The sequence below is a fragment of the Numenius arquata genome, chromosome 7 (assembly GCF_964106895.1).
Source record: "Numenius arquata chromosome 7, bNumArq3.hap1.1, whole genome shotgun sequence".
NCBI classification, from domain to species: domain Eukaryota; kingdom Metazoa; phylum Chordata; class Aves; order Charadriiformes; family Scolopacidae; genus Numenius; species Numenius arquata.
Window position 1 is genome coordinate 28,687,156 of NC_133582.1, and position 22,635 is coordinate 28,709,790.

General features: G+C 38.5%; 1 protein-coding gene and 1 pseudogene across 3 annotated transcripts in view; both read left to right on the top strand.

The window, feature by feature from the left end:
- MACROD2 (mono-ADP ribosylhydrolase 2) overlaps positions 1-22,635 on the top strand; it is an 896,489-nt gene that overhangs the window by 402,519 nt on the left and 471,335 nt on the right. The window lies entirely within an intron of this gene.
- LOC141466955 (U2 spliceosomal RNA) lies at positions 1,923-2,093 on the top strand (annotated as a pseudogene).

Genomic DNA, 22,635 nt, shown 5'->3' on the forward strand with positions numbered 1-22,635 from the left:
ATGCTGTATTCAAAGATCGTTGAGTTGTTATTTGTTAAATTAAACTCCTCTGCACTAGGAAGAAATGGTAGCCTTTGGTAATAATAAAAGGGGGCTTAAAGGCATGCAGGTAATTTAATTTAATCTGAGAATGAGTATCATCTGGTGTAATGCAGATGTTCATATGCAGGTTTGAGAGGATTATGCAGTTTGCCTAAATTATTGAGGAAGTGGGATACTAATATTGGGTTACATTCCTTCTTTTTCACAGAAGAACAGATAGCTAAAATATATATGCTAACTCTGTCCCTCCATTCTCTCCTGCCTCCAATCAAAACATTTTAATTGTACTACATTTTCTTTTTGGAGGAAATATGAGACAAATCAACAGTTGCCTCATGTCAAAGGGCATTGCTCAACTACTGATACCAAACAAAATTCCACAAAAGCTTCCAGTTAGTATTTTAGGGTAAATTCAAGGTTTTTTTCCTCCTCCTACTTTAAAGACCTATGAAGTCAGGTGTGTTTTGCTGTATAAGTATTTCAGAAATACAGATGTACAGTATACATGTCACAATAATTATAAAATTTTCATTCACAATTTGGAGGCCCTGCATCTTTAGGGAAACTCAGGGTGGACTTGACTAATGCCTCTGGGCTTTGATTCTGCTCACATTGGGTTTTACACATTCTGATTCAGTAAATCTCATTAAGCACGTGTTTAACTTCCAGTATTCACTGAAAGTTCTGTTGACTTCAATAGCAAATTAAGCACATGCTTCAGTGTTGTTCAGAGCCTTAGGGAAAGGTGATTAAAGAACAAAGCTATGCTATTAAAATATTTTAACTCATTAAAATCCAGTAGATTTGGTGATGCCGATTCACTGAATACTCTGTATTGAAAGTAAAACAATTACCTTCTAGCTGGCTGGCTCTCTTGCGCAGCTTGGAACACCAGCATCAGTTTATTAGCTGGGTATTTCTGCTGTGACAATACATTTCCTTGTACTTTCGACTTACTGTTCTGTTCTTATAAATAATTAGTGATTATAGTGAGTGATTGAAAATATAATGGGAAATAAAAAGCTTTCCAAGCTTGTTTACAAAATGTTTTTGAAAATGAAAATAATTTTTAAGAAATTGTTGTTGTTCCAAGTTACGCAAACGTCTCATGTTATTACTCATTAACTTCAAAAGACATTTTTAGTTTCCACGCACGGGGATGCCTTCTTGAAGCTTCAGCAGTATTGTCTTAGTGTTCTTTGTGTGTGGACATTTTCTGTGTTAATTTATTGTGGAGTTTGATACAGGGTAATTAAAAATCATGCTTCGGCAAGACTGAGATGTAGTCTTTGAATTAGTGTGTAAGACGCTGTAATGAGTCCAGCAAGCATTAGGAAAATGCACTGCAGTGTGCAGTTCTGGCCTTAGTATGTTACTTATTAAAAGGTCCCTGGACTTTTTAGAATTTTGTGAAGTATTTTCTGCAGAGAAGTTGTGTTGCTCTCTAATCCACAGGGAGAAGGTTCTAAAATGACCCCATAGTGATTCAGAAATCAGAAGATTGCTTAAGTGTTTGGGGCACGGGGTAGGAGGCAGCAGGAGGTTAGAGGGAAGGTTGTTGGGTTTAGGGTTTCTGTTTTTTTCTAGTTGATCATAGAGGAAATAATCGGACCAAGGCTGGAATATTTTGGGAGGCTGAACATGGCATTGTTAGCTTCTCCAAGTCCCTGTCCTGGAACAGTTACTGTGCGTGAAAAATCATGAGCTCATTGAAATCCTGGAGTGAGTTATTCGAGGTCTGTAGTTTGTCTGCAGCTTCTTGAAATAAACCTGTGACAAAGCTACATAATTGTTGCTACTGCGGTGTTAAAATCTGACAACGATTGAGTCTCAGTGTGCTCACCGAGTCAGACCGAGGAACCATCGAGCGCTGACTTGTGTTCGCTTCTTGACCTTTTGGCAAAGATCAAGTATAGCATATGTTTTTATCAGTTTAATATCTGTTATGTCCTCAACTTGAGGATTTTATATTAAATGAGTTTGGGGACTGGGAAATGTACTAGGAGCTTATGCCATCCTCTCCATGCAAGAAGCCGGCTATTGCTGTGTTTCGAGAATGGTGTGAAAAGGGAAAAAAAAAAAGGCAACAAGTCCCCTAATGACCATAAATGAGTGTGAAGGGAAGAGCGGGAACAGAGCAAGCATAGATTATGCTTCTCTAAAGTATTCTCTGAAGCTCCCTCTGTTTTCAGCTCAGGGGTTTTCCTGAGCCTCAATACAAGCCTTGTAAAAATAAAATAGCACTTCTGATTGCATTTTAATCTTGTTTTCGCTGTCTTCTCAATCCATGTTAATCCATGTTAAATTTATCCATTTTGTAATGTCCAGTATTATAACATCAAATTACCACCATCAGGACTGGGCATTACTTTGTACTTACTGGGTACAGTGAGCCTACACTCGGTCTCAGCCTCATTGAAGAGCACGTTATTGCATCACTGTTGGTGTTTGTTTTCACTGACCACTCTTACAGATGCTGTTTTTCTGAAAAATGAGATAAAATAGCAATCAGAAAGAACCACAAAATCCCAAAGAGAAGAAACTTACTGCATCATGGTAATGGTGCATACAGGATTTGATTTGGTTTGATTAAAGAGCATTGGAAAGAAATAGGTGTGATCAGTATCTTTGAGGAAACGCTGCTGTCACAAGTGTTTAAAATATATTCAGAAATATGCCAAAAACTGTGGAGAGTTGGTGTTCACTCGCATGTTTTTGATTGATTAAATACCAGCTCATGCCATTTTATAAGGTGGAGGTCCAGAACTGTTCATACGTGTCACAGTCAGTGGGTGGCTAACAAAAGCTGGTTTTACTTGGCCTGTGACATAGTTACTGCTGAGGTCTGTGTAATGCAGCAGGTGATGACAAGCGTGGTTTATAACGTCTTTTGAAAGAGAATCAAGCCCCTGAATGCCAAGTTGATGTGACAGAGTGAAAACTGGAAGTTGGATTAGAAGCAAAATTGAATACAGTTCAGAGAGAGAGTGATCAAAATAATTTCTAGATGGCATAAGAATTTGGCCCTTCAAAGATTTCTTACTAAGTATGTGAGGTAATACAGAAAGGAGGAACCTGTGTCATTGTAAATTAGTGTCCCTGAGTTAAGTCTCGTTACCAAGACACCTTCAGTTCTTTTAGTTATTTGACCTGCCATGATTAATAAAAAGAAAGTTAATCCAGTGTGACATTTTTGGTGGTAGCTTGGTGCACTACAAAATTAATTGCAATAAAATGAAATGTTTCCAAAACCCCCTCCACCCCACCAGCTTCCTGTTCCTTGCATTTTGAATCGGTTGATGAATTCTTAGTGGTTATTTATGGCCTCAGTATTAAAATTAGGACATGTTAAATAAAACTGATGTTGGGGGGGTGAGGGGGAGGAATTAAATGCTTATGAATTGTAACTATTTTAATGTTGCTATTTAATGGAAGATGCAATATTTTGATTCTTTAAGATTTCTGTTTAGAACCAAAAAATAGTGCCTACAAGACAGAAATCCACTGCAGCAAAATACCATCTTATTACTATGCGTACTACAATGCTTACAGGTTATTGTCAATATACAATGTCTACTGGCAAGGAAACTTTTGTTTGTCATGGGAACAAAATGATTGCTCCTCGTTTTTCTTGACTGCTGAGTTCTTTAAGCGAAAAACATTTTGATCCTGGAATAAATATTGATTCTCTCTTTTCTCTCTCTGGGAAAATTAATTTAGTGTGAGTTATATTCACCCAGGTGAGGTAAGGGCAGCTCAGGACCCCACAGGCTACTTAAACCTGTGACACAGGCTGGCATTCAAGAAGTATCTTCATTACCCCTGGACCAGCACATACATGCTAGTTCTTTTGAAGAGTTTCTCGTGAGGCAGAGCAAGGCAGGATTCGTCTGCCTCTTGTCTATAGCAATAGGACTGCAGACTTTCTTTTTTCTAGCCAAAAAGTAGTAGAGTCTATCTGCCTTCATTCCTGTCCTCCTCCCCCCTTTCCGAGTGGGTCTGTACCGTAAACCCAGGTGGTCTAGGTGAAACGAAGGGCACTAATGCATTGTGCTTTCCAGAGGCAGCCTTTGGAGAAACATAAAGATCTGCATGTTGCTATGCTGATTCTTAGGACTCAGAAATCCTTTTCACCATGCATTGGGGGAAAAGTAGAGAGGTTGGCAATAGTCAAGTCTTCCCTTTGTAAATAGGCTGAAAACACGGAAGAGAGAATGCAGAGTGTTGAGATGATGCAGGGGAATGTGTTTACAAAACTGAGCGTTTACTGCTATGACTACGCTTCAGCTGACAGGGGACATGCTCATTCTTGGAGGGGAGCTCAGTGGCATATTCTTGATACACATATTGAAATTTCTTTAAAGAATTGCAAGCTTCCAGTTCCTTTTCTTTGCGGCTCTCTTAACAAGATCTGAGAAACATCTGAGCCTTTGCAGATGACTACGTGTGCCCATTGCTGTCCTGGTGTTTGATATCAGTCCACGTCCACGTGCGTCCCTATCAGATTCAAAGCCCGTGTTTCTATAGAAATTACGTTGTGCAAGTGTGAAATTTCTGCTGCCCCAACTTAAAAATTAATTTTCATTAGTCAATTAACGCTTAGACCAGATTGCTGGGTTCGCTTTAGAGAGTGATACCTATGGTGTCTTGATTTCACCATTATAAAAGCAACAATTAGCATTCTCAGAAATTAGTTTAGTGGAATTTATTGCAGCACAATAAGGTTTGGTATGTGTAAAGTCTATGTAAGCTTCTGACATGCTGAATCACTGGACACTATTGTGAAACTTTTTTTTTTTTATGTTTATGTGCTCTACACTGGTATTTGTATTACAGCATTGACCATTTCCTTAGTAAAATGTTTTGAAGAGATGAAGAAAAATGATAAGGATTGTACATCTCCGACACGAGGTTGTTATGCTTTTGTTCCAGAGTCCGTACTATTGAGTTAATGTTGAATTCACATTTAATTTCATTTTTTATTTTTGACTCTTTTTTTTTTAAGAAAACCTCCACCACAATAAAAAAAATATTGAGGTAACATATAAATATAAATCACTCACTTCCTCTGTGCCTCAGACAGAGCGTAAGCCTGCTATTGAGTTTTTGAAAACAGTTAGGATTGTTTGAGAAGGTTTTAAGCTAAAATGAGGATTTTCATATGGCCCTTGTTATGTCTCCTCAAAGGAATGCATTTTGTTAAAGTGAGGATTTATGAGATTCAGTACTAATGTCAAACTTTGTTCTGCTCTATGAAGTAACACAATTAAAACACCAAAACAGCAGAGCACAAGCAGTGGAACATTGTTGAACTTGTAGATATTTCAACGTAGGTGATTTAAAATTTGATGGAACAGTGATACGAAGTTTGAGGCACGTCCGTCTGAGATGTAAGAGAAACAAGCCTTAACCAACTTAGCTATGTCCCTCGGAAGGATTTTATCCAGAGAGGAAGACGCAATATTTATGTGCAATAGCAGCTGGGTATTTTTAGAATTATTTTAAATTCCTTTATAGTAAGTCTCTGCCTGATTAGACAATAGACACAAATCAGATAAGGTTGCACTTTGTCCCATTTATGTGAAGTGGTCTTCCAGGATAAAATTACAATTCAGTTCCTTCTAAATGCTGTATTCACTTGGGAGTAAATTAATTAAGGCTAAGCTGATAACTATCTGCTGTTGTTCTGCAGTCATGACATGGCAAGACACTGGGTATCTACATGCAAAACTCATTCGTACAGCAAAAAAATAAATAAAATGTCTGTGCTTATTTATTCTAGACCTGTTATGTGATACTTTAAACAAATGACTTCATTCCATGTTCAAAATACCCAAAGGTATAGTTTCTTATTGTTGTTATGGTTAACTTAGATTGCATTAGTGTAACGGCTCTTCCCGCATTTGAGAGCCTTATCTCATGAGAAGGAAGGTGGTCTCTCTGCCCCACGCCCTGCCTTCCTTACTGCTTTATCCATGCCATTGCTTGAACAAATAAAGATGAACAGAATGTAAGCCAAGCATCCTAAAATGACTCTCATTTTGGAGTCCCCTGAGTTATCTTCACTGACGGGTAGGAGATATTTGGAGCTTTTATCAGTGGGGTCATGATAGAATTGCTTAGTTGCTCTGTACGTGCTGGAAAACTGGGTGGTTTCCTCGTTCCTCTTCGAGAGGAGATCAGAAACTCATGCAGCAGAAATGCTGAGACTGCCAGTGTTTGAAACGGTCATTAAGACAACAGAGAACTGCACATGATCTTTCCTTTGCCTTGTAGAAGATCCTTGACTTGATGTCTAACTGCATTTAAACACAATCGCTTTCTGTGCTTATTCCAGTCATCTTGTGTCATTTTCTGTTGAATTATTTTTCTGCCCTAAAAGTAAACTAATTGCAAAATGGTTTCATATAAACAATATTGAGTATAAAGGTGTGTGTTTCTGTGTTAATGTTCTGTTGTACGGATTCTCTGCAATATTATCTCAACAAGGTGGATGGGCAATCAACTGCTGAATCTTTTAAAAATGCTTTTGAATGCTGTCTTCAAGCAGATATTATGAGGAATTAGTATAGCCAGAGCTTAATCATCAACTTTTCCTCTTCCTGACAGTACAGACATTTACTTGTTTCTAGACAAATGAATCAAATTTCACTGAATTTCACTGAATTTTTAGAGTTAGAAGGGACCATATAGATCATCTAGTCCAACTCCCCTGCCAAAGCAGGAATGAGTTGTTTTGATCATTTATGGAGCAAATGCAAAACCAAGGCTCATCTGTTTTGACCCTATACCTCTGCACTAACTGTAAAAGACTGAAAGCCTAAAAGCTGATGTCTTGCGAAGACTTACAAACTACTCTAGAAGTTGCTCCATTCAGTAGGCTTCAGCCGGGGGTAACAAACCACTGATGCCGTGGGTGACTGCACGCAGAGGAAGTCTGCAGGGCAATCCATCATCCAGTGGATGTTTGCTGGCACGTAGCACTGGAAGCTGAATATTTAGTTACACTCTTTCTTATTTTTCACGTGAAGCTTTACCTGTGGCTCTCACTGTGAGTGAAATTGAGTGGTAGCCCAGTGAGTCTGATTCACAGCAGGCTTTTTAGTTAGAGGGTTTCACAGCACTGTGTCTGCATTTCGTACTGTCTGCTGGATTGTCCAAATATCCTCCATTAGAGCAAGAAAAGGAAATGTGGGTATGTGGAAGAGGATCGAACAGGGAGATGGTAAATATAGAAAATAAAAAGGGAAACCTTGACCAGATTGAAGTTTAGAATACTTACCTGTTCCAGTTTTAGTAGTCCTATATTTTTGTATGAAGAGCAATGTAAAGGAGAGTGGTGTTTCAAAGTGTGGGGATTTGCATCTGTGACATGCTGTTGGATACTGCATTTTGCTTCTGAAGTTGGCTTCCAATACTCAGTTTAGGAAGCGTGTATTAAGTATTTCTCTGGGGAGCAGTATTAGACTTTGCATGTAATTCAGCTAGGGTAGCAAATTTAGTCCTCGAACCTTAATGTTTCTGTGATTTTAAAAACATTTTGCTGCATGTAGGGCTTTTTTTTTTTTTTTTGAAAAAAAAAAAGTGGATATCTAACTCAAAGGCCATGTATGAGCCTTCAAGTTTAACCTTTTCATTTTGCTTGACACTCTGGAAGACAATAAGGGGGGGAACGTTGTCAGAGAGTTTACACAGAGGATGGAGAGTGGTGGTGGTGAAGGGGATAATGACTTCTGCTCTGATTTTCTTCTTCCTGCTGCAACAAGGCATCTGTACTCTCTGCTGCGTGCAACCAGCCTGCAGGAAGCTTTCGTTCCTGCAAACCAGAAGTAAGCCAGCAGATCATCTGGGAAATTGAGGAGACATCAGAGTTGGACTTGTGATGACCTGTTTTGGGGGGAAAAAAAAAAAAGTGGATGATGCTAAACAGGAATGATGGGAAGAACACGAGGAAGGATTTAGGTATACTTCCATCTGCAGTATTGTAAAGATGATACTGCTGTGGTATCAGGTGCCACGAGCTGCCAGCCAGCCGTAGCAACAGATCTTTGTCTTCCGTTTCACATATAAAGGGGAGAGCTCAGTCAAAAATCAGCTTGCAGCTGGCTGGCACTTCAGGGGGATCACTGATAGCAGTGAAGGAATAAGACTGAATGTTTCTGGGCTGAGATTAGCTAAAGGCTTCTCTTATCATATAATGGCTTATTATACCATAGTATTCAGGCAAATGTGTACAGTGTAACAGTATGTCAATTATTTTGTCTAGTAATCAGACTCTTCATTTTGCGCTGCAGAAACAAATGCCTTTTTCAATTGCTTTAATATGCTACGTTCTTTAAATTAGATCGTCTATAGGCAGCATATAAACAGCACTCCCCAATATTATTTCAGAAAATGAACAGCACGTGTGATGCTCATGCTCATCTGCAAGAGAAACTGCAGAGTGACATAGGTTCTTGTTATTTGCTTCTATATGAACAGCTCTGAGTAAGTGTCCGTTCTTAAGAAATAGGCATTTGCTGCATTCTGGCTCAGGGAGAGCCGTGTGTCTATTTGGCATGCTCTCGGTGGAAAATTGCTTATCCATGCCTGATCCTGACTGGTTTCACCTTCCAAACGAAACTAGCATAGGTCAAAAGTTGGCAAGATGGATTGAAAAGTGTTTCCAGCTGATGGAAATGCTTTTGGTAACCAAGTGGGGGAATTTGAAATCTAATCTATTCTCAATGGAAAAAAAGCAAATAGCCCATGTTTCAACACGAACAAGCTATTGCAGTATCTAAAGTGCTGACATACGTGAGTTTTTCAAATAACCGAGACTGTGAATCAACTACTTTTGCGTGAAAGGTACAAATACGAAGTATCTTTAATGGACTGCAGAACAGAACTTCTTGTTTACTAGTTCACTGCAGTGCTAATGGCCGCACCTGTATGTGAATGTCTCCAGGCTCCTCTTCCTCCTCCAGTTCTTATGTTCAGTGATTTTGGCATTCCTGATTTCTCATTCCTTTCCCTTTCTAAATTCTTAATATTTTCCCTTCTGTAGCTGAATCTTTCTGTCCCTTATTTGAATATGCATCATTTCCATTTTTCCCTTTTTCTCATCTGAATTTCTTTTTCCTGTTTACATTTTTCACTCTTGCCTGTTTGCCATGTTCTTCCATATGCCATTTCTTCACAAGTAGTTCCCATATTGCCCAACACTTTGACTGAAACACACGTTCTCAGTTATTACCTGTTCCTCTACGTGAAAGAGTACATGCTGTGAGCTTAGAATGAGAAGAGCGTGTCTTGTTGGACAAAAATTATTTTATTCCTTGATTTTCTTAGCTGCTTTTTTTTACCCTTCATTCCTTCCATCTGTCTCTGACTGTAAGCAGAGTATAAGGCGAAGTAAGGGCCAAGTGCCTGTTAGGTTTCCTGTTGAAATACAGAATAATGATGAGGATGTGAGTCAGAGACCGAGCAACACTGAGCACAACAGCATAGTAGTGCTTTATATATATTTATTTATTATAATTTTCTCTTTTTTATTATTCCATTGCCTGTCCTTTTTTTCCTCTTTGTACCTCTCCTAGCTCATGTATACAACTGATTAACGTATTGGAAGAGATCTTTAATCAAACATGGTTACCTTCTCGCGTGCCCAGAACAGGGAGCTCCTTAGGTATAGGAATTGCACCAGGAGTACTCAGCTGCCCTTCATGGCTTTACAGGGCTAACAAAACCTTTTGCTTTACCCATACCCCACCTCCCCACTGCCCTTTGCACAACACAGATTTCTTGGTCAAACTAAGACTTAAGGTGTGTGCAAATTTCTAGTGTAAATTCAAAACTAAATAAGGCAAGGAGCCCTTAGTGTTGTTTTATTAAAATCTTTAAAAAGAGTTTCAAAATTTAATTTCTCCTGACAAAGGCAATCAGCAAAGACAGATTTCTGTAGTACAGCAGCAATCTTGTTTGACTGTCTTGAACAAATTCTCCCACTACCGACTGACTACTGAGATTAAGTGGAATTTCTAACAAATCCTGTTACAATGGGTCAAGCACTGTCTCTAGTTGTACTTATTTGTTGCAAGCCTCAGTACAGGTTTATTTTATTGCAGCCGTTTTATGGTGCTTGGAATATCTTTGTACTCTGGATTGCTGCTGCTATAGATAATGGATGACCACTTGGTTAATATTTGACGGCAGTTACAATACACATCTCCCAAAGTTAAGTGTCCTTATGTCTTTATACGAGAACTGACCTTCAGGGACAGTAAACATATTGTTTGGCAACAAGTTAATTGCAGACTTTATCTTCCAAAAACATTCATGTCACGGATAGGATAATTAAGATGTCCTTGCAAGTGAAAAAAGTTCTTGAGTTATAATAACGTTGTGAAGTAGGTGTTAGAAACCGAGGTCACAACAGTATTACAAGAGCTGTGTACTTATGTTATTTTGACTAAATAATTCTCCTCTTCAGGCTATAAAAATGAAAGATGGACTTAACTGATATGTATGGCGATATATTCTGTAAGTCTGAAAAAACCAAAGGGGTTTGGGTTGTGCAGGGGTATGATGGGCAAGCAGAACTGATTGTGTGTGATTTACTGGGGCATTGATTGCTAGGGTTTATTGTTTCTCCCCTTCTCCCTTAAAGGCCTGTATCTTTTGTTAAATAGTTTAGGATCATGTTGGCCCATTCTGATTTTATCATGTGAACTTCATGGTGATAAATAGCTAATTATTTGCAATTGAATTAGGCTATGAATTTAAATATGACAGAAACAGATGTACTGGTGATTACCTTCAATGCATTGCTCAGGGGATTGAAGTTTAACATGGTATAAATAACTTCCAGAAATGTTATTTCTGAAATGCAGCACTATTGAAGAGTGTCATAGAGATGTTAATGAGTTCTGTGGTACATGAATATCCTCCAGACTGGCGTATCTCAGATATGACATGGGCCTTGCTTTGGTTTTTTTTCCCTGGAAGAATTCGGGCAGGGAGGAAAGAGTGTCCAGCCATGAGATCTGAAGTTCCGGTTCTGGATTGTTGAATCTCTGAGCTGGAAGCATAATGTTTGGGTGAAGTTATGAAGTATTTTTTTCACAACGTACATTCAGAAGAGGACACTGAGTATTTCCCAAAGAGGGAGCCCCTAGAGGGGCACGTGGTCGTGCTATTTGGTGGGTGCCACTTATGTGAAAGTCTCTGTTGATTGGCTGAATTACGATAGGAAGCAGCAGGTTAACTAGCCCAGCATGCCTTTGTATTAACATCAAACTAAGAATGTAGTACACACGCTAATGTAATTTAAATATTTGAATTGTAATATCTGAAAAAAGTGTGGACTCTGCACATGTTCTCTTTCTCAAAACTTGATTCAGGAGATTGATAGGTCTACTAATGGGATAATTCTGAGCTACTGTTTCCAGTTTCAGTTTTTCTGTTTGGAAATTTATGTTCCAGCAGAAATAATTCATTCCTTTTTTGATAGGCAGTACAATTTTGGACAATCAGATAACTTTACAGTGAGTTTTATTTTCTTCTGTAGAAGAAAAGTCATTTAAAATTAACAAAACATTCCCCAAGTATAACCACAGTACATGGCAGCTGATGAGTCATGACTTGCTAAAATGCAGCAGGTTTATGAACGATTGAAACATACGCTTTGAGACCTCTTTTCATGTATCTGTTTGTGGTTAGAATGATATTTAAGGATCCCAACGTTAGAGAACAATAGAAAAATGGGATCGAAGAACAAAGACTTAGATCGAGGGAACTATGTCATTCATGTCTAATGCGGCACTGTTAACACACCCATATCTAATTGATACAGCAATGCAGAATGTGTCCAGGCTGTGTTAATAGAAAGTGCAAGGCAATAGAATAACACCTTCAAAATGGTTAATTTTGAGGCTGTCTCAGTGACTGTCTTGAAAGTTAAATCCCTGTATCTTTGCACTTACGGAAATGTTGTTCACAGATATTTGGGCAGGGTGTGCTCAAGAAAAGTCAGATAATCTCTTCCAGATTCCTTCATTATTAAATGGCACTGGAATGTAATTTTTACTGTGCAAATCAATTCAGGAGTTCTGTATTTTGAAATTCATCTCCAGCCCTAACCCAAAAGCTAGTTCATATTTGTTTTACCTTCTTCTGTACAATGAGAGTTGAGCATGCCAGTTGATCCCTTAGTCAGGATGTGGTATATCTTAAAATGAAGTTACCAGTGAACATTGCATGCACCATGTAATGCTTTTGTTTTCCTGTAAGCTGGGTAGGTTTTGGTGAGCAAGATTTTCAGTTTTGCATGTTTTAGCTTTTTAAATATGCAGTTTCCACTGATCTATGAAGCTTCCAAAAAAATAACTTATTTTCAAGTTGTCTGTTGTTTACCAGGTTTACTTGCGTATTCTAGTCAATGTAATATGGCTCTATGAATTTCATTTGAGGTGTTTTTTTCTGGAAAAATGTCTGCAAATAAGTGTTCTGATAATCCCTTTCTTTTTAAATCGACTGGTTTAATACTTGCTTCTTTCACTGTTACATGGAGATGAGAGACTTGACCTATTTTTTAAAATGAGCTTTTTAGCTTTTTTAGCTACAGGAACACAGAATTTTAGAATTTTTAGAATTTATTTTTTAATTAGTCATTTGCCATTAGGATTTGCTGGAGCACACGTGGATGATATTTTCCTTTTAATTGTTACCTTTTGCAGTGGAACTTAGTGGAATTTTTTTCTTCTCATAACCCCCTAGTGCTTCCTAACCTTGTTAGTGCTCTTCAGCATTTGACTTTGACCTGTGGTACAGGTTTCAGTTTTGTGGCATAAAAATTGCTTGGATACTGCTAGAATTTATAGATTATTCCATTTTATGTGCATTCAAGCAATAGGCGTGAAAGTTGATTCATACATGATTACAGTTATTTCTGTGACATTTACCCCAGAACTATATTAAGTTGTTTGCCCTGGAAATAAGAAGTATTTTCTTAATGCTATTCTGTATTCAATGGCTTTGATGGTACTTGTTGCAGATGTTTCAGATTACTGTCAAAACTTCATTATCAGTGAGAATATACTAATGCAGTAAGTTGACATAGGGGTTGACTGAATGACTATTGCAATATATAATTAGGTTGGTGTAATAGGATACATTTCCACTGATCCTACACAGCCTTTAAATGAAATCTGTTTGAGACTGAATTCCCTTGCTGCATTGTTACCATTCCCAGAGTGGCTGCTACCATTTTTTTAAGGATTCTGGCAGTGTGATGTGAGTACATTAATGAAACTCCCTGTTATACAGCTACAAATACATTTTCTTTCAAATTTTCTTTTAATATTGCTATCACTGGAAATAATAATACCATTATAGAATTAGCAGAACATGTCTCTCTAATAAATCACATCAAAATATATTGTGGTTATACTATATATAATCCTTATACTGTATATTACTTGTATTTACAAGTGTTAAGCCATTTGAGAGCAGTGGCAATTTCTGACCTGTATAAACAAAGATATTGTTTGCAGAGATGTTTGCCTGCAAAGTGAAAAACTGAAATTTTAATGGAATCCTTCCAATAGCTGTCAGTTTCTTCCTCAGAGTTTGATAATTGAAAGGTTTGTTATTTTTTTAGAAAAGGAAGATGGTTTCAATTATCCAAAGCTAGTGGAATGTTTAACTACCCTTCTGCTATCAGTGGACTTGTTTACATTGGGATTTTGACTAAATTGAGATTGCGCATATCCAGATGTTATCCGCCCGGGTGACTTTTTCATTTGCTTTGGCAAAGGATTTGATGGTATATTGCTACCATCTCTTTGTCAGTTTTCATATTATATATTGCAGGCTACATTTAGACTTTTCTTTTATAAACTTCTTCCACTAAACTTAAATCCTAAACTTCTGCTCTTCTTTTCTAAGAGTGGATCCTCATTTTACAATAGGGTCATCTGACTAAAGATCATAAGATATGGTTGTGTGTTGTATCCTTTGCATGGCTGTACACACAACTGAGCAAATGCTAAGTTTTATTTTTCATTTTTTATAGTTTATTTCTTTTGGTCTTACATCGGGAATGTCATTGCAATAAGACTGAACGGCAGCCTTGCATTTTGCCTCATGTGGAAAGTGTGGTGTTATGAGGCTGCCCAAAGGGCAGCACAGGAACCATACTGAAACCAGGAGATGGGATTTTGATCCTTACTGCAGGTTTTCTCATAGGTTAGCATGAAAAAAGCCAAAGTCCCAGATAAACAAACCCAAACTCTAAAAGAAACTTTCCTTGCTCTTGATTTTTATCTCTGCTTTGCTGCTCTAAGGGCAGAGGTGTGTCTGAAATGCATCCGCTCTGCAATGTCCTTCAGCGAGATAGGAAAGGCAAAGCTCTCCACCAAGAACTGCTTTCTTCCCAGCGTCCAGTGGCCTGTCCTGCCAGTGGCTTGTGCAGAGGAGCAAAGGCTCCTCGTACGAGTAGCTTACAGCAGGGTAACACTCTGCAGAGTATCAGCAGGGAATTGTGGAAAACATTAGCCAGGACTACTCAGAAGTAGAACTATAGTACTGAGAAACAGGAACAGTCGAACATGAGTATCTTTTAATTCATTATTGTCATGTCACTTTTCAGCACTGATGGGGGTTGGGAGTGGGTGGGGAGGGAGAATACCCTATTCTAGAAACCTGCTACTTAGGCTATGCTCAGCTGAGAAGCAGCTTGAATAAAGAATTCCATTTTTTATATCTTTGGAGTGCTAAAGATGTAAAGTGGGCGAGTGCTCAAGCTCGACAGTGATCAGACAGAGTTGCAGGCAACAGAAATAGGTTTGAAAGTGTGAGATCCTAATCTATGTCCTAGTGAAACTTTCTGTTGAGTTATTTTACCTCTCTCAACCTGCAGACCTTCTGGTTGCAAATTAAGGAGAGTTCATACTGGTGCTCACGTGACTCACAGACGCGCACATCTTGCATTAGATCTGAATGGAGCGCCACTTATTAATGTTTATACAGACTGGGTAGATCTAATCCTATTTGCAGGCCTTTAAAATGCCAACTTTTTATTTTAAGCCTGGTTTACTTTAACTGTCGTATTTAACCTCAGAAATGTGTTTGTGGGGTTTTTTGCCTCAATGGCATTTTAAAAAGTGTAAGGCTTTAAATCAGTAAAAGTAATGAAAATTTATATGCTCTTTTGCATGTATAATTTAAGCAAATCTATGGTGTAACCATATGTAGTGGGATTTGAATCAAACAGATTTAATTGTTGCTAATACTGTTTATTTTGGTAATGCCTAAAACCAGCTCTGTTTGTTAATGTAGAAACACATGGGGATGGATTTATAATCTTCTGTAGTAGTAGCCAGAGGTGAGTGATACTGGTAGAAGTTTGTGGTAAAATGCAGGAACAGTTGATGTCAGCAAATATCATACTAGTTCCAGTTTGACTATGGGAGAGAGAACAGAAAGGGGGGGGGGGGGGGGAGGAATCGGTTATGAAGATGCAAGATAGTTGAAAAGAAACGTGACACTGAAAAGGGAGAATGAATAAACAGTGAAACTGAGTTGAAAGGTAGAGGCAGGGGGGGAAGTAAAGATGATCTGCTAAGCAAAAGAGCAGTTAGCACAGGAAAACATCAAAACTTCGGAAATTTATGAATCACCAGAAGTACCTATTTTTGGCAGCTTTTTGAGCTGATGTTTCTAGTTGGAGAGTGGCTAGCTTTCTCTCCGAGATGTTTCCCCCAGGACAAATGATGGCAAGAGACTGGGTATCTGCAGTTGACTATGTGCTGTTAATAAATTATTCCCAATAATTAGATGTTTTTAGATGTGTACCTACAATATACATGGGGCTGTGCAAGAGGTGAATGCAAAACTATGTCCTGTCCAATGACTTCACAGCAGACATGGCAGGTACAGAGAAAACAGGTTGTGTGTTACAGTGATGGTGGTGGGACCTCTCAGTGTACCTCTTCTTCTTCTTTTGAATTTTATAAGAGCGGAGGGGGTTGCACAGTATTGTGAATGAATCATATTTTCAACAGGCAGTTGACTCACTCTATAATGACATGATACCTGTATAAGATTTGTGAGATATAAGAGAATTATTTTAAAAGGTGGATATGGAAAACATAACATGAAAGTAAGTCTTATGTGTATTTACAGCATCTGCTGGGTGGGGAGCTCGCCTACAGTGTTAGCTTTTGTATGAACTTGACCAATACCACTTTTAGGTGCAGGAGCAATAGCAGAGCATCCTGGAAACCCAGAAGAATCAGTTACCCCCCAGTGCCTACTTCTTTCCATTGATCTCTCTGAGGACATGTTTGTTTTGCATAGAATTTTTTTTTTTTTTTTTTTTTAGAACATGGTATTTAAAAGGTTGGAATTTTGTTTTTATAGGATGGTTTTACACAGAGAGAGTAGAGCTGCTGCTTCTGGGCGACTGAACATGGGGACAGGCATTAGAAACCTGTACCTTCCCTCTCCCTTAGGTATTTACAATGGCACTGCCCTGGCACTTACATTTAGTTGCATCGCTACGTTGGCGATTATGGCCTGGTCAGAAAGAAAGGGCAAGGGCAGGGGAAAATTTACCAGTGCTGCTTTTTGGATCAGCCAAGCTTCCATCAGCAGCTCCCACTAGATCATTCTTCTTTTCGCTCCTTGCCTTGTATATAATTAATTTGGGCTGAATGACTGCTTTTTAACTGAGTTCAGTGCTCGCCGCTCATCCAGAGAGCGGGGCTGAGCTGTCAGCCTCTGATCTGTTTACTGTTATCAGATGTCTTCTCAATTGCTGGTAATAATTTACTTTGAACAAAAGAAGATGTGGGCTCAGCTTAAAACCTAAGATTCCTGCCTGGCAGTCTTGAGAAGAAAGGGAATTTAGACAGGAGCAGAGCTAAGAAATCGGGATTAGTGGGAGAATCAAAATAGTTCAGAAGTATTTGGATGGGTGGAGCTCTCTGGCTGGAGGACAGAGGGACAGTATTATACAGAAGGAAAACCGTGTGCCAAAGGACATCACGGAGGGTTCTGCTAAATTCCAAGAAGCATTCAGGAGTGAAGAAAGTGAGGCTTCTGGGTGGACGGATGTTTGGTTTTTTTCTAGATTCTTTTATCTCTCCGTGTATCTAAAGTAGAGGTTCACAGGACATCTTTACAAAGCCGTGTATTACATATGTCATCCAGCCCTGGTCGGTGGAGAGAAAGAGGCACTGTAACCCAGAGTGCCCAAAAGGAAGGAGCTGTGAGAAAAGGGAAGATTTAAGCTATCAGGTGTTTAATTTTTTATGAGAGGTGGTGTGAAGAACTAGGGAAGCTGGGGATTATGTCTCTCTAACTCTTGCCAGAAGAAAGAGACTGAGCTGGTACTAACTTACACCAAAGGAAACTTGAGAGCACCTGGGTGCATACCATGTCTAGTTATAACATAAGAACTGCAGCTGACACTATTTCCCTGAAAACTTGACAGGTTGAAATAACAGTGGGAGACTTATGAAAAGACTGGAAAGAAATATTGTACAAAGAACGGCATGGCTGATTGCATCGATGCCTTTATGTCAGTAAGCCTTCACCATGAGACATGCATGAAGGCTACGGAGCATCTATACGCATATGGTGGCATGTACTTGTCTTGTGAGGTGTCATTAACAATAACAGCTGTTTCTTCTGAAGATTTCAAGGAATTCTATTTAAATAAAATTATCAGTATCAAACTCTACTGAAGCAGGCCCAGATTTTCAAACTCTAATATTCAGCTCACTATGTTTCATTTCACGTTTCATTCCTGTTAACAGGCAGACAGGATTAGTTGGAAGCAAGAAGGCGCAAACTGTTTTTATTTGAGGAAAGAAGGTAAATTATACAGTATGAAATGAGCAAAATCCAAAGAGAATTCAAGCCTTAGAATCTCAGTTTTTAATTATGTCGCCTCTTGAGTCTTTGAATTGTAGCTCACAAAAGCAAAATGAAACAAAACTTTGTAACCAAAACTTTAGTTTATCAATCCAAACAGAATGTGCAGAGGTCAAAGGAGTGCCAGAAAACAGCACTTTTCAACCCGGTGTAGATCAGTGAAGACTATTGGCTGTAGTTCACCAAGTCCTGCCACATTGACTTGCCTGTGCCCCAGTCTCATTTCACAAAGTGAGATCGCTGGTCCCCATTGGGCCTTGGTGTGGTTTTCCAGAACTGTCGGCATGGAGATTTCCAAGCCTTTGACTAGAAGCTGCAAAAAGGAGTGTGCTCCCAGGCGACTTCCTAATGTCCCCGTTCCCCCTTCTCTCATATTGCTTTAATTTGGCCTTTTTATCAAAATGCTCTTAATCCACTTTCTCTAGACTAGATTCCATAATTGTTCTACCATTTCATGATTGCATTTACCTATATTTAATATTATTTCCCAAAGTAAATTTGAACTCTGAACGGTGTAACGCAAATGCAACAAGGACAAAATAACATGTGTAAGTTCACTGGCTGACATTTGCCTTTATTTCTAAAACAAGAGCATAATTTCTTTACCCTTTAATCCTTCTTATTTTAAGTTTCATGCACAAACTTTTAGCCTTTGTAGAAACCACAAAATCAGTGCATACCAGGAGGTATTCATATTTTTTGCTTGAGTTCAGATCCTTTTTCACCTCTGCCTAAAAGTGCTTCCTTGGTTCGCATTTGCTATGCTTGTCTCAAGCATGTGAATCTTGCCTTGGATCATTTGCAATGAACAGCTGCAAGGAGATCTCAGAAAGAGAGAATATGCTAAGTAAATTAGTAGTTTAACTGCACAGCAGTCAGCAGTCTTTCATCTGCGATATTGTGTGCTTGTCGATGAATTCAGGAGTAAGTTTCCATAGTTCCAGAAAGCTCCTGATTTTGATGTGTGGAATTCCAATGAGCAGGAACTTCTGACAGCAGCTTTTCCCAGTATTTAACCTTCACAATGTCAGTGAAGGCAAGCTCGGATTTTTTTTTCCCCTCATGTCACCCCTAAAATACTTTTTCTGCACAGCTAACAGTCACTGTTAAGCAACTCTCTGCCTGAAGGTAGGCTTTACTGATGAGTTTATGTTCATCCAGAACACCTTGGTATGAAAATAGCATCCCTTGACCTTTTTTACACCAAGAGGGTAGGTGTTACAGAAACCATATTTTATCCATACAGCTGTTGTCTTGGCGAGCACTCGTGCTTTAACACCACTGGTTGATATTGGAGAATTTTTGGGTAAAGTGACAGTCGTAAATCTTAATATTGGTAAAATTCCTGAAATGTAGTCGCTACATGCACTTTATTATGTATTCTGTACTTCAACCTGTTGCCTGCTGATAAAAGTGCAGGCGTTCAGGGGGAACGTGGGGGATTTTGGGTGGTTTTTTTATGTTTTGTACGTTAAAAGACATTTAATACATCAATGTTAGTTTAGTATATGCGGTCGTTTCATGGTAACTCATGTAAGGTAGTAAAATATGTTTTTTCCCAACTACTTTTTCATTGTGAAGTAGCAGGAACTGTTAGGATAGCAATGTGGAACAGGTTTGAAAAACATGATACTGTAAAAACTGGGTTTAAAATGTGTAGAAAGCACAGCTTATTTTGAGATTGAGTTCAGTGCAAAATTTCATTGTTTCCTCTTTAAAACTTTTAGAGCAGAGAAATTCTGAATTCATGTGATAGATGATGAAAAAATCTGAATTGAGCAAAACTTGTCCCCTACCTACCTTGCATATTGTATGTCAGGACAGAGCAAAATTAGTCACTTATTCATAAGATACTGATAATAAAGATTATATAGGATTTACTGATTTGTGTCAACTTTCAGAAACTTCTGAAATACGCAGAGATGTTGAGACTACATAGTAGTTGTCATGCCACCCTAAGAAATGGCAGTTTCTTCTGCTGAAAAATATGGGTAAATCTTGTTTAAGTACATGCTGAGCTATAATTTATCATGCTAAGGTTTATCTGGTATTTTACATAGGAACAACAGCATGCTTCCCCCAGTATTTTATCTGTAGCCATCAGAAAACAAGCTGATTTTCATTATCAAAACTAATATTTTCATTGTGTTAGTAACTAAAGGGTACAACAGTTTCAGTTGTTGTGCCAAAGACATACATTGTTATAAATATGCTTTATACTTATTGAAAAGTTTGGGCTTTAATAGAGGGATGTGTTTTGGAAATTTTTCCTATCACAGTAGCAGATGGGATGGTTCTACATTAGCACTTCTGGGATTTATACTGTATTTTGCACTACAACTGTTAAAAATTACTCATATGAGCACCTGCATCTGTGGAAGAAGAATTATCTTAGACCAGTAATAGTTCCAAAATCTGTCATTTTGCTGCTAGGGGCCAGGATTTGAATGCAGCGTTCCAGCTGCTAATGGATATTCAGGGCCCTTCCGGATGGAGTCTTGATTAGTAGATGACAGATTAACAGAAGAGCTGTATTTTATGGTTAGGGAGATTAAACAAAACTCACGTTGCCTTTTGGATGGAGGGGAAGCAGGATCATTCAGAGACTTCGCAGGAAGTCACGGGAGGAGAATGCCATAGTGATTGATGAAGGTGGTCCATTATCAAACGCTTTGTGAAAACTTTGATTTCCTCTAAGTAAATCACACAGCTTGCACAGGGCACAAGTAGAGAATTAAATTTGTTGCCTTTTGCTGGAAACATGTCAAACAGTATTCAAGCCAAAATTTAGGAAGGGAAATTGCATAGTGTATTTAAGCCAATCATGTAGTTGATGTTCCCGTTGAATTTAGCAGCTTTTATTGTTTGGTAAATAATCTTCTGTTGGAAATGAACTTTTTATGTCAAGGCTTTTTAGATTTGTATATCGAGGCACATGAAATAGAGCCACAGAAGTTATAAGCTTTTTCTGTAAAGTAAATATGTAAATATGTTGATTATTTTTCATCTATGTTTGAATATTGCAATTTGCTTTTATTCTTACCAAAACAGTATTTAAGGAAATTACATTTTCTCACTTGCTATTAGCATTTGAGGCAATGTCTATCCCCTAGGTAAGGAAATCCAAGCCTGGGGAATAATAATTTTGTGCCTGCCATGTATTGTCAGTGTTCTTTTGTATAGGAAAGCTGCAAAGGTGTTCAGGCTCAAAAAAATCATTTGACAAATCCTTCCAAACAAGGATGGTACGCGCAGTCATCCATGGGCTTTACAGACTCCACAGTCCCCAAGGAGTGCTGCAGCCTAGTATGTAGAAAGGGATATATTATCCCTGGTTGATAGAGGTAGGACTTGTTCTGTTGAATGGCCCTGGAGATCAGGATTGAGGTTTTCAGCTTGAATAGATGTGGGCTGGAATGTACTAGAAACATAAGATAATATCCATGAGGGACAGTGAAACAAATTAATCCCTTCTAGGTGCAGAAATGCTAATGAATGTGCAAAATGTAGCTGTTCAGAAGCAAACTTGACCGTTTGTATTACTTCTAGGTGTGCCTATCTATGGCAGGAGAATCAATATGGTGCCTGTCTGAATCGCCATTAAGAGGACACTATCTGCGAGTGAAGGATCAAGTTTTAAGCCACGTGCAGGCTGGAGAACAGCTTTCTGTAGGGAACTATTTTTAGTCAATCATCTTAATTAAATTATGATTTAAGCATGATTCTAAGCTTCCCATCACACTGGAAGGAAGGGTGGGGAAGGTACTAGTTGGAAAGGGAAGACATTCCCCAGGAAGTCCTCTAAAAAAATACTCACATCAGACTTGTTCAGGTTTATTTTGTGCCAGGTGTTCCTTTGTGCAAGAAACCTGATACTCCTGGCACTCCTGAATAATCAGGATTTACACATCTCCTTTTAGACTCTGAAATAGCTTGTGATCCGTGAGACAAAAGGGAGATCAGGCTTAGCTCCTTTTATCTGACGCGGTGTTCTGTGACCTGCATGTCTCATGGCAGATAGCTTGAATATCCTCATGCAGTTATAGCCTGTCTGTAAGCTGAAGCGTGCTATCAACTCAAGTACGCTAAAGGAAATGTTGGTTACATGGGTGAACTGTGTAAGGATCTGAAGTAAGCCAGAATCCAGGAGCTGAAGTGTGCCATTGCTCCCTTAAAGCATGCCAACCAACCGAAAGGTGCCGAAATTCAGGTAATATTCAGGACTGGTCAACTGTGGCTCTATACAAAAGTTCCCTGTGTGGCTTCCTGACTCATGTAACACAAATTGTGCTATGCAATCTGCAGTGTCGTAAAGCTCCTTTAAAATTTCAGTCTAAGAAAAATGAAGAAAATGAAAAATTCTAAAGTTCAAAGACCTCAGAGGCTAATACAGACATTTTCCTTGCATATATAGGTACTTGAAGATAATCTGGGAATAGAGCACAGTTGTTTGTCAAGAAATCTACACAGAAAATCTGTGGTGGTTAAAGAATTAAGTGTATTCTCGTATTTCCTTGTGAGAAAGGCTGAAAGGATGAAGGAAGGTAGGCCATTCTTTCCAGTCCCAGTACAAAGTATTCATCTTTTGATTACTTCCTTAAATATGAGCTTTTAACATTTAGCTCCAAAATTTTTATGAAAGAGACTTTACTGAGTCATTAACAGCCTGTTAAT